The sequence below is a fragment of the Cyprinus carpio genome, chromosome B16 (genome assembly GCF_018340385.1).
Source record: "Cyprinus carpio isolate SPL01 chromosome B16, ASM1834038v1, whole genome shotgun sequence".
NCBI classification, from domain to species: domain Eukaryota; kingdom Metazoa; phylum Chordata; class Actinopteri; order Cypriniformes; family Cyprinidae; genus Cyprinus; species Cyprinus carpio.
Window position 1 is genome coordinate 9,560,408 of NC_056612.1, and position 16,563 is coordinate 9,576,970.

The following is a 16,563-nucleotide window of genomic DNA, read 5'->3' on the forward strand; positions in this document are numbered from 1 at the left end:
TGTACCCTTGGGTTTCTGCTTGCCTCTGTAAGAATAACAAGGGAATCCTATGGAAATGAGGGTTGTTTTCAAGGATTTACAACTGGTTACATGTATAGAACACAAGGCTTTGAAACGCTGTCATCCCAGCGCAAGATTTGTGTCTCGTGTCTTATTGGAGAGTCTGTGTTCGGTTGCATCAAAAGGGGATTCTGTGCTGATGAGGCTGCAGAGCAGAGGTGGAGAGACAGCTGTTGAATGCATATTTAGCCGTTTCAGGGAAAGAGAGAGAGGAAGAGGGCTGGATGATTCTCCAGTGTGTAGACAAACAGGGCTGCAGTGAAGGGGACTCCTGCTTAACAACAGGTGCACATGACAACCCTTAAAGAGACACGACACACATGTTTAGCAGATGATTAGAAGTTAATTGTTAGGATTAGGAATGTCAGTGTGCTTGTGGAATCTGACTGTCAGTGAATAAACTTAGTTTTTTGGTTTTTCCGTTTGTGTCAAATAAAGGTAAATTTTTTAATAAAAATACACACACACACACACACACACACACACACACACACACACACACACATAAATAAAATACATAAATGTTATTAAAATATATAATACATAAATATAATAATTAATAATTATTTTATATATAAAACACTTCAAAAGCATTTAGTATTAAGCTTAGTTCATTTTAAATTCAGCAGTTATTTGAATGCATTACTAAAATCAAAAGTTGTATCTTACTAATCTTTAATGGACCTGAACTAACAATGAACAGTTTTTATTTTATTTTATTTTTTATTATTATTTAATATGAATGGTAACATTAATGAACACAAAAATATAATATAATAAAATATAATAATTAGTCTCTTAAGTTTTATTTTTTTTTTTTGAAATAAATTGTTAGTTTTAAATGTATTTTAGAACATGTATAACCTGTTGGGTTTCTATCTCTGTGTTAGTTTGTCAGCTTGTTCTGTATATTCAAATGCTTCAAATAATCGGTACATGTGTAGTTTGAGTTGGCATTGTGACGTCTGTTACCTGGCGTGTGCTGCTGCGTCAAGGCACATCAAGTGTTTTACCTTTCTGACTGTTTTCTATACTTGTTTGAACACTTGTGTGAGAAGCTTGTGATCTCACTGATGCTGGTTGATATTTGCCTTTGAAAGAGGAGGAGAAGGAGGAGGAGAGAGAAGGAGAAAAGGGGTGCAGGAAGGAGCAGCGAGAGAAGGAGTGAGAGCTGATTGGATTGGAGGGAGAGCAGAGGAGGTATGGGGATACAATGAGCTGAGAGAGAGAGAGAGAGAGAGAGAGAGAGAGAGAGTGTGCATATGAGGAAGGGAGGGGGTTTGGAGACAGAGTGAATGCAGCTTGCACTGCTGTGCTTTGGAATTACAGCTATGAACATTGTTAGGTACTTGAAAAAGAAAGGAAAGCAAAGGAGAAAAAGGACAGAGTGTAGAAGAGAAACATTACAGAGCCTCTTGATGCTCGACGCTGAAGAGAGTGTGTAAAAAGACAGAAGGAAAAGAGGAGGAACACTGGAGGAGCTTCACACGATCCTCTCATCTTCAGTTCCTGAGCAGATCGGCCTGTTGTCTCCCATCTCTGGGGTCGTCATTGGAACTGCGTCTCACCGTGTGTATCTCTGTATACATTTGTGTCAAAGCTTATTGCATTATGACCGTTTCATTCACAGCTCATAAAGGACAACTACGGTGTTGTGGTGGCTTGCTTTTGAAACACTGAGTGAAAGAGTATGCCATGTTGCTCGCTCACTGACTGACTGACTGTGTGTGTGTGTTGCCGGCGTGTGATTGGTATTCTGTAGACAGTGTGCAGTGCTCCAAACAGGCTCTGCCCAGAATGGCTCCACAGAGCAGGGATTGTGTTAACCTGAGGAGGACCACTCTCACACAGGGGTGAGTTTTCAACAGCCTCTCACGCTCTCTCTAGTCCTCTGGTTTTTCTCTAGATCTCTCTGAAGTCTTCTCTTTTTGCTTCATCTTCCTGTCGTCCTCTGGCATCACTCTCATTTACTGTTTTGTTAAATCTCAGTGCACCGTTCAGATTTTCTCCCCTCTTCCCCTGTTTCCTGATCTCCCTATTTTTTATTCTTCCTCCATCCTCTAGTCTGAGTCAGAGAGAGCTGGCTGTCTTCTTCTACTTGCACATTTTAAAGAAATTTGTATTGGTTGCTCCTCTCCTCTCCTCTCCTCTCCTCTCCTCTCCTGATTTTTTCTTTATTTGTACACTGGGAATAATCATTTTCTTAATCAGTATTTTGCCTGGGTTTCTAGGAAAAAGATCCAAACCAAGATGTCTAAATAGTTCAGTTGTTTCGTTAAATAATACAAAATCTGTTTTCAGAGAACATTTCTTGAAGTAGGTCTCACTACCCCACTGGCATTTGGTTTTTCTTGTTTTAAACATACATTTCAATAAATGTTATAGATTTATACTATAAACAACATCAAATAAATGCCAAAAAGAAAAAATTAACCATAAATTAAAAATTTTAACCATAAATCATGTGTAATATGTTCTGAATGTGTATTCTTGTTTGATATTCAAGTAGATATCTAAACATTATTAAAACAAGATTAATTTTATTTTGGAAAATGTAAAAAGAAATTGTGTAAGATAACAGGGACTTGTTTGTACAGACTGAGAGTATTTGATTGTTAAAGTTACAATTTTCCAGCATTTTTTTTCTTGTTTTAATCATAAACCTCTTTAAATTGTTACATTTCTTCTTAAAACAAGGCTTTTTTATTTTGTGTTTTTTCATTTATTTTATTATTATTATTATTTTTTTTTATTTAAATCCTTTACAGTTTAATGAGATTTCTGCATAAAACACATGGTCCATAAGAAAAATAAATGTTATTTAAAAAATAGTTTTGTTTCAAGTACATTTATCTTCTTTTAAGGCTGTTTAGATCCTTAAAACAAGACCATCATATTGATTAAGAAGAAAATGATTTGTGCACATTTTCCAGAGTTACTTTATATTCAGGGTGAAGGCAGAAATCTTTCTTGTTGCACACATTGGCACTGCTGCTGTTTGTGCGTGTGTGTGTGTGTGTGTCTCTGTTATATCTGTGTGGTGGACACTGTTGCTCACTGTTAACAGCCAGATCCAGCTCACTCACTCACATGTAGCTTCAGTCTTTTTCACATTTTCTGCACTTTGTGTGTGTGTGTGTGTGTGTGTGTGTGTGTGAGAGAAGAGAACATGGCAGCGCTTGTCTAGTGCCTCAGATGTGGATTTCTCACATTACATCAACCCAGATATCTGATCTTTTGTCTCTGTAACTTCCCACCTGATACACACACACACACACACACACACACACCACCACCAGATCTCACCTGCTCACTCTCACACAAGTGACAGTGTGCTAACATGCTAAATGCTCCCATGGGTTTATTTGTGTGTTGATGGCTGTGTATTGATCAGTAGTGTTTTAAAACGCTTTAAAAGGTCACAGTTCAGGTCTGGTCATATTTTAGTGTCCATCTTCCCCGCATCTTGCCCCCTTCTAGCCTTATTAACCATTTTACAAGGTTTGTGAGTCAGCGGGCCTTCAGCCCTGTGTATATAGTTGTGTGAGCATGAAGAATGACTTGTCTGTTTTAGTAGAAAGAGTGAGAGAGGAGGATGGCTGGTCCAAAGAATAGAAGGAAGGGATGGAAATAGAGAAGAAAAGAGGAAGACTTGAGTAAGAGACTCTTGAGAGTGAAATGTCTGATAAGCAAGAGTGACACCAATGTCAGGACTGTAACCTCTCATAGTGATCCCCTCTCATTTCATACATTTTCCAGTTTCAGTTGTTAATTTAAAAATATTTATAAATATATAAAACATCAATTAAAAATCAATAATTTTCCCATGCCAAACTCACTGCCACAACCTAGGTGGTTGCCAGGTTTCTGAGATCCTTTTAATAGGTGTTTGCCTATTGTTGTGTCTTGTGTGGTTGCTAGGGTGTTCTGGATGGTTGCTACAGTAAGTGGTTGGTTCTTGACCAGGTCAAAATAACCCACCCATAAATGTTCGATCACATTTACAGTCAGTAGGAATCCACACGGAATTCATGGATTTGCCACATTGACCAACTGAAAGCTGCTTCGTTTGAAAGTGACTTCTGTGTGAGCTGTGCTCTAATCATCAATACAGTATTGGCACTAGACAACGGGGCCTTTTACCCTTGAAATTTGCTAATAGGTATCTTTCAATTATGTGGAATACAGAGCTCACTTGTTTTTAAAACCATTGAAAATGAGTCCTTGCGAATACTCAAGTAAAGTTACTTGGTGTAACGTCAGCTTTATCCAAAAGTGACAAGGCATCATGCTTTGAGAATACCACTGACTTTGAGGTAAATGGTAATATGTTTTAAGGTATTTTCATGGGAGATACATACTGTAATTTATTATTATTTGAATCCTTATGTTCAGTTTTCTTTATGTTCCTGCACTTTAAGGGTTAAACTGTAATGGGTTTCTGAGGGTGTGCTGCTCAAATATGAATTTTGCATCTAGAGCCGCATAAATGACCTCTCCAGTAGTTATTCTCTCATTCTGTCTCTACTCTTCTCACGCTGTCCCTCTGTTTCTGTCTGTCTCTCCCTTTGTCTCTACACCTCCCTGCGACCTCTCCTGTCCTCTTTTTTCTCTAACCGAGCATATCGCTTTAATGCAGTCCTTTTTTAACGTCTCATTCTCCCTCTGCCACCGTCCATGTCGCTTCCTCTCCCTTCCCTCATCACTCTTTTTTTTGTCTCCCTTCGCCCCTCTCCTCCTCCTCCCCTTCATATCAGTCCTGCTGATGAGAGAGGCACCCTCCTAATCAAAGCGTGACATGGAGAATTGTATGGAAATAAGAATCTGGATAGAACAGCTCCACGCCTGGGATCCACCTTTAATTACCTTCTCCTTTCTTATTTATAGAACAGTCCGTCTCACCAGAGAGTTTTACACTCTGATGAGGCTGTTATTTCTCATGACCATCTACAATTAGTCAGTCCGGGAACCCTTGGCCAGGTCCAAATGAATCTGCTTCAAATCCCTTGTCTATTGTGTGTTTGTTTGTTAAATATTCAGTCTACTTTAAATATGCCAATACTTTCCATTGTATATAACAAATTTAATTAAGTAAGTGAAATATTTTTTTTCTATTTATTATTCATGTATTTTTGAATGAAAGATGATATTCAATGAGAAAAAGAATAGGGAGATAATTCAGTTTATCCAACAGCAATTGATTGTATCATGAAAAGTACAATAGATGTTAGAATAAGGACATATTTAAATGCCAACCTGCTCAAACAGTGCCTGTTTGGCTGTTGATTAATATGTCCAATAGCCTGTGTGGCCTAAGTTGCATCAACAGCAAAAGAAAGGCGTTTCTTTTTGTTTAAAGATTTATAAGTTATTACTTATTAAAGACCTTTTTTATTTGTAATAATGTGCGACAATGAAGCAGGAACATCCATTAAGGAAGTAAAGAGTGTTACACATAACTATTTGTCCCTGACATTCATAGTTAGACATTATTAGTAGCAGCTAATGTCAGTTCAGTCATGATACAGTACTTCAGTGCTTTTATTGTATGATAATGAGGCTGAGTTTTGATTGGATATTGATTGCAATTTAATGGTCTTGTCACGTTTGAGCACATCCATTCAATAACATCACATTAATTACATTGACACAGTACTCTCGCTGTTATATACACTGTAATAGAAATGCATGGTGTAACTGAATTACTATTTTGAATAAATAACGTGAGTCTGGAAGTTCTATAATGAGATTGTGGTTTTAGTTCAGAAAAATCGGTATGGTATTTCAAAACTCCGTCGTAGTAGAACAGTCATATCAGTATTGAAGGTTGCCGTCTGTACTACAGTGTAATGAATAATTGATCATGAATATTTCTCACTGTTTTTCCTCAGGTCTTAAGCAACGCAAGGGCACGAGACTCAGATGAGGAAATTCTCAGATGTGACGCCCCTGCGGTTCTGTTTGCTTCCACGGACCTCGGAGCAGCCATAACTCGATCCGCCTCCATCCCAGAGGTGCCATTCCGAGGATAGAGGGGAGTGTCTGTGCCAAAACTCATTCCTGAACTCCTGAAGGGAAGAGCCGTGGGAAATGGAGGGATAGCTGGATTGATGAGGGTGCTGGAGAACAGAACACGTCTCCACCTGAGCGCTGGGCTCCTTAATCAGTTCATCCTCCCAGACACTTGAGCTCAACTTATTCTGGAGGATTTTTGCTCTGAGACTTCAAATCTTCCGCTATATGTTTTTAATCTATTCTAGTTTCTTTGCTCAAGTCAATGCTCCCCTTCATCAAATGTGGCAGATGGGCCTGAGAAACGATTCTCTGTCAAACTAAAAGCAATAACGTGTAAGGTAGAGTGAGGTGGCAGAGGAAAGCAGGGTGAAAGTGCTGACTGGGTTTGAGTGTTTTTGTGCGTGTGTGCAAGGCCTGTGCAGCAATGGATGAGGGTTTGTGCCGAGGGTTGACAGGAAGAGGCAGCTAGATAACCGAAGCCTCTATGTGTGCGCAGGAGGGTGCGTTAGTGTGCGAATGTGCATGTGGGAGCATGTGATTGTCTCTTGGAGTGCAGAATTCTGAGAATTGGCCATTATTGCAGCTCCCTTCCATTTTTGTGTTAAAGCCGGGAGGGTCAACATTAACGGCGCGCGCTCGAGAGAGAAAGGGACGAATGCAGCAAAAAATAAATGAATAAATAACAGTGACACTTCAGTTTTCTCTCACCATATTTTTGGTGCCCATTGGTGGGGTTCTTTTTCCTCTGAGTGCTTGAGCTTTGTAAAAAAAATAAAAATAAATTACTTTTGTCCCATCAAAGTGGATTATTATAAGAATCACAGCTTGTGAAGGGCTCTCAGATGGATAATTTCTAGCTGGAATACCTTCTCCTTTGAGACTCTCCACACCACTCCATTTCTGTGACTTTCAGCCTGTCATCCTAGAAGACGTGTTGCGATTCCCCGGAGGACTGCGTTCACTTGTCACCACAGAAATCCATGGCATTCTGTTCCTGACAAGGTCCGCTTCATTCTGTGAGTATTTTTATTCCTGTCCGTGTGTGTGCATGAGTGAGCATTTGGAATGAATCTGTAACAGTTGTTTAGGCTTAAAAGGCTTTAAGCTTGTTGTTTGTTTTGCCGTTCATGTAACCTGGTATGCTTGAAGTGATGGTACATGTGTTTTTGCTTCGCAGACAATATGAGCTTTTTTATCGCTGTGACGCCCACCTTACTCTGTCACTGCCCATTAGATGTAGTTCAACTCATTTGTTTTGTTTTCTCTTGTGTAACCTTCATAGTGTGAGGACTGGGACGATCCTACTCCCTCCATCACCTGAAAGCAAGTAGGGATGTGCCCTTAAACAGCTCAGTGAACTATGAATAACATCACCACACACTCCCACCGTAGGCACTTCCCACGGTGCTCTGCGGGCCTGAATATCCTCTTCTGAGTAAATGGAGTGCGTTTATGGGTTTTTGTAGGCAGGCATGTAATAGACCTATTTGAGCTTCTCGTTCGCATTTGGGATCCAGATTGGAATGTGAGAAAAGTGTAGCAGAATCTGAATTCCTGGAACAGTTCACACAAAAAATAAACAGTCTGTCATTTGCTCACCCTCATGCTGTTCCAAACTCCTTTGTTGCTAATAGATCAACTAAAAAGAAGTCTGGTGTGTCGTCAATGATTCCAGTGCACAGAATATTTGAAATATTCCCTGTTGTTTAAAATATTTAAGGTTGGTTTCTACGGCTCACCAAGGCTGCATTTATTTAATCAGAAAATAAATTACTATTGTGAAATGTTTTACAATTTAATAACTCTTTTCTGTTTTAAAGGGGTCATATGACGTTGCTAAAAAGAACGTTATTTTGTGTATTTGGTGTAATGCAATGTGTTTGTGGTTTAAGGTTCAAAGAAAACATTGTTTTCCACATAATGTACATTATTGTTTCTCCTCTATGCCCCACCTTTCTGAAACGCATTGATTTTTACAAAGCTGATTGTTCTGAAAGGCAAGGTGTGCTCTGATTGGCCAACTATCCAGTGCATTGTGATTGGCCAAATGTTACAAGTGTGTGACGGAAATGTTACGCCCCTTAACATACTGTGATGCTGTCTCCCGACACGACCAGACAAAACCAATAAAACCCATTACAAACGAGGCATTTGTTGAATCCAGTGGGGACATAACTACTGATTATAATGACTTATACCTTCTTTTTGTGCGATGCGTTGCGTATCCCTCCACGTAAACACAAAACCATGTCTGCATTTGTGATCAGGACAAACGACAAACAACAAGCTTTACACTGCTCAAAACTTGCATTTGAATCGTCAGTGGCAAATCCTTTACATATGAAAACGAACTTACAGCCTGTAGGTCAGAAGCGCAAGACTGTCCTTGCAAAGTTGGAATTGCCCCACTTTATAGAAACAGACACCAGCATTGTAGTCTACTCTCACAGGAAACAGTCCTCGTCCTCCGCAAAATGCGCTGCACACATCTGAATATTTGGGTTGAACTGTTCTGGAACAGTGTTGTAAATACTTTTAACTTAACCACTGATTTCTAGTTGTGTCCTCATTTGGAAGGCCAAACAAAGTAGCTTTGCTTTCACAATGAAACACATATCGTCTCCACGACATGCCGGCAGTGACAACAATACTACAGTGAGAATAAAAGTTACGGCTTCTGTCTTTGCGTGAACATTTGGCCGGTGTTATGCAAATCTTCCCACATCGTGACGTAGACATGTGGGGGCTTGTTTAAATTAGCTGTTTTAGGGGGGTGTGGTTGACTCTTTTAACTTTTATAAAGAATATCTCTTTGGATTTGAGAATTTAGTCTTTACAAGTTTACAGATCATATTGCACCAAGAGCTTGTAACACTCCAAAGAGAAAGGAAAAATTGAAATTGCATCATATGACCCCTTTAATATTTTTTAAAATATAATATTTTCCTGTGATGGCAAAGCTGAATTTTCAACATCATTGCTCCAGTCTTCAGCGTCACATGTTCCTTCAGAAATCATTCTAATATGATTTCTGAAGGACATCAGAAATCATATTTCCTTGATTCCTTGATTTCTTCGTGTTGAAAGCAGTTGGAATCTGTGATGCATTTTTATAATTTTTTGATTAATAGAAAGCTCAAAAGAATAGCATCTAATTGAAATAGATTTTGTCATAACAATGCAAGTCTTTACGGTCTCTTCTATTCAATTTAATATGTTCTTGCTAAAAAAAAACATTAATTTCTTTAAAATTAAAACTTTTGAATGGTAGTGTATTGGGGAATTTTTTTTTTTTTTTTTTTTTTTGCTATTATTGGATTGGACAATTGACTAGAGACAGAAAGTGAAAGGAAAGAGGCAAATGGAAGTGAGGTTGGACCTTAAGCTAGAACTCATCTGTAGTTGTACGGTGAATGTGATTTAATTCCAATCAACTGACCAGAATTGAGGAGAAGGGTCTGGCTGCAGACTTGCACTTGCATTCTCAGACTTGCATTCTCAGACTTGCATTCTCAGACACTTGCGCTTCCACTAGTGACATCACTAACAGTCTTTTTTTATTTTTTATTTTGTTCTGTTTGTTGATTACTTTTTGTTTGAATCGCTCAACATTTTACAACAGTAGCCAGGTGTTGAAGACAACAAAAAAGAAACTAAATTACGAAGTCACTTGCAATCGCCACTTGCACTCTCAGCTACCTGCGACATCACTTGCAGTCGACACAAATCATGCGTGTTGCCAGTGGAGACAAGATGCTGTGGTGATTAAACGATTAAAACTAATTTAGTACCGTAAAAGTACAGCGTCCTGCAAGAAAAAGACAATGTGGCATAATAATGGACTATAAAGACAATTCAGGAGCCTATGTCTTTCTGTTGACTTAAAGTATATACAGACCAACAAATATATGTCTGTATATATGCATTATGAAATGCATTAAGTGATATTAAAAGCATCAATGCATTATGCGTTAACGTTAAACATTTTCCAATCATTATAAATAAAACACGTAATTTAACGTTAGCTTAATGGACAAAGACAATGATATAAAAGAGTTGTAGACAGTTATTCTACATGGAAAAACGCTTAACCGGGAAACTTTGCGTGTTGCATTTATTCTGGGCTCACCTGCTTGCCTGTACATATCTATTAGTTATGCATATTTTTTTTTTTTTTTTTTTTTTTTTTTTTCACTTTTAGAATAATGAAGAGGAGCATATTGAGTTTGGTCTTTATCATCTTAGTCTATTATTATGGCACATTATGCCATGTTTTGCCATGTTTTATAAATTATTCATTATATTAATAAATTGTATTGAATTTGATATTTTAATAGCATCTTAATAGCATATTAAGTGTTTGTTTTTTCTACGGGAGGAAGACGCTTAGCGAGAGACTTTGCGCACTGCGTTCATATTCTGCTGTTTTGTGGCCATGGATTTGCGGGTCTTGTCTTTTTCTTGCAGGACGCTGTACTTTTACGGTACTAAATTAGTTTTAATTGTTTAATCACCACAATGTTTTGTCTCCACTGGCAACACGCATGATTTGTGTCGAATGCAAGTGACGTCGCAGGTAGCTGAGAGTGCAAGTGGCGATTGCAAGCGACTTCGTAATTTAGTTTCTTTTTTCCTTGTCTTCAACACCTGGCTACTGTTGTAAAATGTTGAGAGATTCAAACAAAAAATAATAATTAAATAGAACAAAATATAAAATAAAGACTGCAAGTGATGTCACTAGCGGAAGCGCAAGTGTCTGAGAATGCAAGTCTGAGAGTGCAAGTGCAATCTGCAGCCAGACCCTCTTGGGAATTGAGATATAACTTTTCAGGAAATGTCAGTTTTAGGCTTACAATCAGGGTTAGGTGCTTCTACACCCTTGTTAACCAGCTGTCATTTCCCTCTTATTTTAGGAATAAATTATGGGTTGGGTTAGGTTTAGGGGTAGGGATTGGATTAAGTCTGTATTTTTGGACAGTAATGTTGACCCAGGAACATGTCATGGCAAAATCACAACGACCGTAGTTGTACTGCACAATATGGTGGAATGCTGCAGTCTATGGCTCAGGTCAATTTTGTGATGCTTTTATGGTGCTTATGCATTATTTTTGATTCCCTAAAAGCTTCAGCCCACATTCACTGTAACTGTGTGAAAAAACTGTGACAAGCACATATAGTGATCAAGATATTCTTTGAAAGTTCTTCTTTGTGTGTTCTGCAAAATACAACATTATATAGGTTTGGCATCACATGATGGGTGAGTAAATAATGGCAGAACTTTAATTTTTTGGGTGAACGATCCCATTAACATCATATTTGAAACTGAAAACTAGAGGCGTTATGTAATCTCCTCAGCGTGTGACCGCTCTCCACAGGTTTAGCAAATCCTTTTTGACATAATGGATGTGTCTCTGCTTTAATAGAATAGCATGTCCTTTTGTCCTGCTGTCTTACTCCTGATTATTGTGTGAACAGCAACAGCTTTTAGACTAACTCTATTCAACTGATGTCCATCTTCGGTTGCTGGTGCACATATATGCATGTTTTCTGGCCTTTGGAGTTTTTGATGCTTAATTGACATTACTGACACCTATCCAGAGTCTGTATGCACACGCCAGCTGCCGCTTTGACATCAGCCTGTACTGTTGCCATGGCAGTGGACTATTGTTACTTCTGTCTAGGCTACAAATATTGGGAGAGACACTAGTGTCCAAAAGCATTAAGAGAGTTTGCATTGCACTAAAATGAAACGTTCAGCAATAAACCTTTTCAGATTTGTTAACAGTTGGAAGCAGCTCCTAAATATCCTCATTAATATCCTGTAATAAACTGCCAATTGTTATTAGTTAAGTCACATTACTTCACACATTCACACCATTATAAGATACTACAGGAAGATCATGCTGGTCTTATCAGCTTCTGTGCCGACAAAAAAGATGAATGGGAATGATATCGTAGCCTACTTGGAATAAACAACAAAGCTAGTAGGATTTCACAGTGTCTCAAATATGAGGCCCTGCCTGGACTGATATGTGTCTATGTAATTGTGCCAAAAAGGATTCTGCGAGAATATCCCTCAATATAAACCAGATTTATTTCTACCTGTTTGGAGAAACCTCCTGCAAAGTAATATTCACTGAAATTGGAAAGGCCAAGCGAGGACATAAAACTGTGATTGTCGCACAGGAGGACATGAGAAGGGTTCAACAGCGGGGATGAAAAGCAGCTTTATTGTAATGTCAGAGAGATCTCTAGCAGAGCTGTTTCTGGCAGCAGTGAAGAGAGAATCACTGGATCTTCACTGAGTGGAGCTTAGTGTGGTTTGTTCTTTCAAGGCCTTGAAGGTTCATTCGAGTTATGTATTGTTCGGAAATGTGCACAGTTCACGAGCCCCCACCCCGAATTGACAGCTGCTGAATGGCAAGAATGAAATGACCTCACTTAAATGTCAACATCACAAATATGACATCAGCTCCAGTTCATTGGTCCACTGGCAGCAGGATCGATTATATTGATCGGAAATAAGAGCTTGTCAGGTGTATTTGTGCGTAAGTGTTTGGGTCCATGTGTGAAAGAGATTTAAAAAACTCCTGGCTCAGTGATTTTTAAGGACACTGGGGAATGCCTTTTAATGTCCTTCTTATAGCCCAGAGTGTTCCTGACTTGATAATCTGAGTATGCAAAATGTGGCTTGCAAATGGCATATTTACTAGTTACTAGTGCATTGTTGTGCTGTGCTGAGCCGCACTGTGCTGAGTAAAGCATAAAACAAATTCTTGGTTTGATTGATGAGAATACCAAGAATAACACTTGAAATATATGCAGATGGGTGATGCACAAAATAAAAAGAATCTAAATAACATGGTTTCAAACCAACAATAGACTCAAAATCAAAATATTTTTTGTATTAAATTCCAGTATGTTGGTAAAACTCTTTAAATTACATTTTTGATTCTCTCTGGAGGTCTATGATTCATAAGTGACATTTTTAGTTGTTTTTTTTTGTTTGTTTGTTTAAGCATTGATAGACATTTATTGAGTTCCAACAAGTGATCAGTTTCTGAAAGCGGTTTGATCTGTTTCAGAAAGTGCAATAAAAACTCAAGCTCTGCTGAGCCATGTGTGCAAAAGCTTTCATTACATGCCGTTTCCTCCAACACTCGGGATCATTTAGCCATTTAGTTTCTAATATTTAAGTCTGAGTGTGCCACAGTCAGAAGTCAAGGGTGCACTTTAAATAAAAGAAAAAAGAAGCATGCTTTGTTCCATCTACTACCTTTGGTAAGAATTAAAATAAATTGTTGATTTTTTCTTTCTTTCTTTTTTTTTTTTTAAATAAAAGTGAGAGCAAAAATTGGACTGCAACCCTTTCTGGAATTAATTTTTAGAAAGGAAAAAGAAAATGATTGCAGATGGTTTTTCAGACCTTTTGAAGCTTACTTCATGACAGTAATGATACCTTTTTACCCCCTCAAGAAAAACATAATGTTGAATAGAGAAAAAAACAACAACAACAACATTCCGAGTCATGGTAATGCTTTTGAAGTGCTTTTGCTTTAGAGAAAATACATTGGTCACCCTCTGCTTTTCATTTCCATCTCTTTTTTTCTGGAACTGGGCCAATCAGGTGGTATCACAATTAAAATCAATCTTCCATTAAGGACAAGTGGCTGTGCCTGTCTGCGGCTCTTACCTGTAGGCCCCTTATTTCAGTCCTGCTCTGAAAAAGATCCATCTTTATTAGTCCTTCACACTGCAAAATCAATGGCAGCCCTCTTTCATAAGCGCACAGAGTGCGGGTGAACTCGGATTCTCACATCTCCGCAGTTAGGCCTCAACCATCTCACCCTAAAGACAAGCCACTCAGAGGAAGGCCATAGAAGGTGTAGGAAATGGCTTGAAAAGCAAATGAATCATGGGGTAGTGGATCATACAGTAAAGCTTTGAGGAACTAGACAAATTGAAGCTCTCTATTATTTATAATGCAAAATTCACTTTTACATGTTGATTGAACATAAATGTGTGTTGGCAGTATGTGTACACAACCATCTTTTAATGATAAAAATCCACCTGCTCCTTTTCTTTTAATGTCCATAGTTCATCAGCGGTGTCTCAGAACAAGCATTTCTCAGAATCTGTAAAATGTAATGTCACATTTTACAAGCCCGGCCCACGGCTGTTGACAGACACTGCATGCCATATTTGCAGAGACCCCACCCTGAGTGAGCCGCACACAATCCGCCATGTTTATCTTCATGCTACAGCATTTAAAAGCAGCATTCAAATAAGAAATGTCTTATTAGAGCTGCAGAAGTTATTCAGTCCAGACCAGTGAGTGATTTTCTGTGTTGTATTTTATTGTTTGGGTCATATCAACAGTGTAGACAGCATTAGTTACTGTATATTATGCTGCTGTCACTTAATACACAGATCTAATATAAACATGCGATTTCTTTCCCAGCTGTTTACCTTCACAGACAAAACCAACTGTGTTTTTGTAACTCGTGTGTTTTTAACATAAACTTGTGTGTATTTGACAGTTTAAACGTAATAAGACATGACAGAGAACTTGTAACAGCTGCTTTCTATGTGTGTGCTTCAGATGATTTTAGCGTGGTGGACATGATTATCAAAACCAAAGATGTTTTTGGCAGAGTATCTGAGGTATGAGCTGTAAAGCCACAGTCCTGTTCTGAAATAGGGGGAGGGGAGCAGCAGCTCATTTGCTTTTAAAGAGACATGCATGAAAACAGTGAATTTCTGCTTCTACACAAAACAGGCTTTTTCAGAATTATTTAATAAATGATTTGTTGGGTATTTTGAGCTGAAACTTCACAGACACATTCTAGGGACACTTGAGACATATTACATCTTGATAAAAGGGACATAATAGGTGCCCTTTAAGGTACACTCACATGTAAGGTTAATGTTATTTTTTACTTGGTTACACCACATGACATTTTTAGAGTCATAGAATTTAAACTTTGAAACCAAATTAAATATGGAAAGAAAGAGCTCATATCTATGAACTAGATTTTTAGAGTTTTTTCCCCCTTATTGTCGTGGAGAATCTTTTTTGACCTTATAAATTTGGCATGGCATGTGCAAGTCATCATTGCTTGTGTCATTTGTGGATAAGGCAGTCCCGTTTGAGTTAAGATGCTGCCATTGGAGAGAGATGCCTATGTAGGCAATGAGTTCAACAGTGGAATCTAATGGCTAAATTACACAAGCTAACTTTCTTAGAGTGTCTATGGTTGCTCAACTAGCTCCCGTTTTTGACCCAAAGCAATATGTCTTATTGATTAACCATCAAGAGCAAAGCCTGAGACCTCACAGATGGAACAAACTCAACCTCCACTGTACTTTCTCCTCACTGGAAATTGGACACATTCACAATTTGGGGTTTCAGAGCCTATTATTTTAGCCATCTATCTCAGTTGTATCTAATCTTGATGTGGCCTGTGCATGTGACGATTTTCACCTTGCACTTGTTTTAAGGCTCTACGGTAAACAATGAAAGGCTAATGTAACTGTCTTGGCAGGTTGTTTTGGGCCTGGCAGGGGCAGGAGTAATTTGCAGGTTCTGTGAGTGTAGTCTCAGGGAGCTTCTGACTGGACAGTCCTTTGAAGTGCCTTGCATTGGTGTCTAATAAATAAACATGTACTGTGTTTGCTTTCAAGTAATGCAGCAGGAGAAATGGCCACATGCTCAGATGTGTTTGCTGCTGTCCCCGTATTTGTTGGAATATATTACATTAGATACTAGTATGTCCACAGGTCGCAGTTTGCCTCTGAAGAGAGTAGTACTAGTTTACCCAAAAATGAAAAATCATTTTCTGACCCTCATGTTGTTCTAAACCCATATGACTCTCTTTGTTCTGTAGAATGCCATTTTTTTTTTAAGTATAAGAACATAAAATGAGAACTGTCAAGCTCTAAAATGTCAAAAAGCACCAAGAGAGTATGAAGTAAATAATTTCTATGCTGTTTTATAGCTTTCGGATGCCCTACAGTCTTTAAAATGTTATTCAATGGAAGTCTTGTCCTATGTCCTAAATCTGTCTCATGAGAGCGTATAAGAGAACAGTGATGGCCAGTTAATAAACAAATCTTTCTTTTGGGTCAGATCTTTTTAATGAACCATTTGATCCAGTTCACAAGATCAATCTGTATGAACTGTTTACAAATCAGACTTATCTGGTTCTTAAAGGATTAGTTCACTCCAGAATTAAAATTTACTCACCCCTCATGTTCATGTCTTTCTTTCTCCAGTCGAAAAGAAATTACGTTTTTTGAGGAAAACATTAAAGGATTTTTCTCTGTACAGTGGACTTCAGCAAGGACCAACTGTTTTGAGGTCCAAATTGCAGTTTTAGTGCAGCTTTATTTAATTTTGGTTGTTAAAGTAACGTTTTTTCCTAGAAGAAGAAATATTTTAGGTTAAGATTTAAACATCCAGGATATGCACATGAATGGACCATTTTA

The 16,563-nt window shown here is 38.2% G+C and overlaps 1 protein-coding gene across 3 annotated transcripts in view; it reads left to right on the forward strand.

Moving 5' to 3' along the window:
- The first annotated feature begins 1,301 nt into the window (after positions 1-1,301).
- The window catches only part of LOC109070399 (glutamate receptor ionotropic, kainate 5-like), a 65,966-nt gene continuing 50,704 nt past the window's right edge, over positions 1,302-16,563 (forward strand). The window contains exons 1-3 of one of the 3 annotated variants that reach the window (XM_042740582.1): positions 1,302-1,629; positions 1,823-1,913; positions 5,952-7,091. The gene's annotated coding sequence lies outside the window, so the exon portion shown is untranslated. The remainder of the gene's footprint in view (positions 1,630-1,822; positions 1,914-5,951; positions 7,092-16,563) is intronic. The other 2 variants (XM_042740580.1, XM_042740581.1) reach the window with 2 other exon arrangements.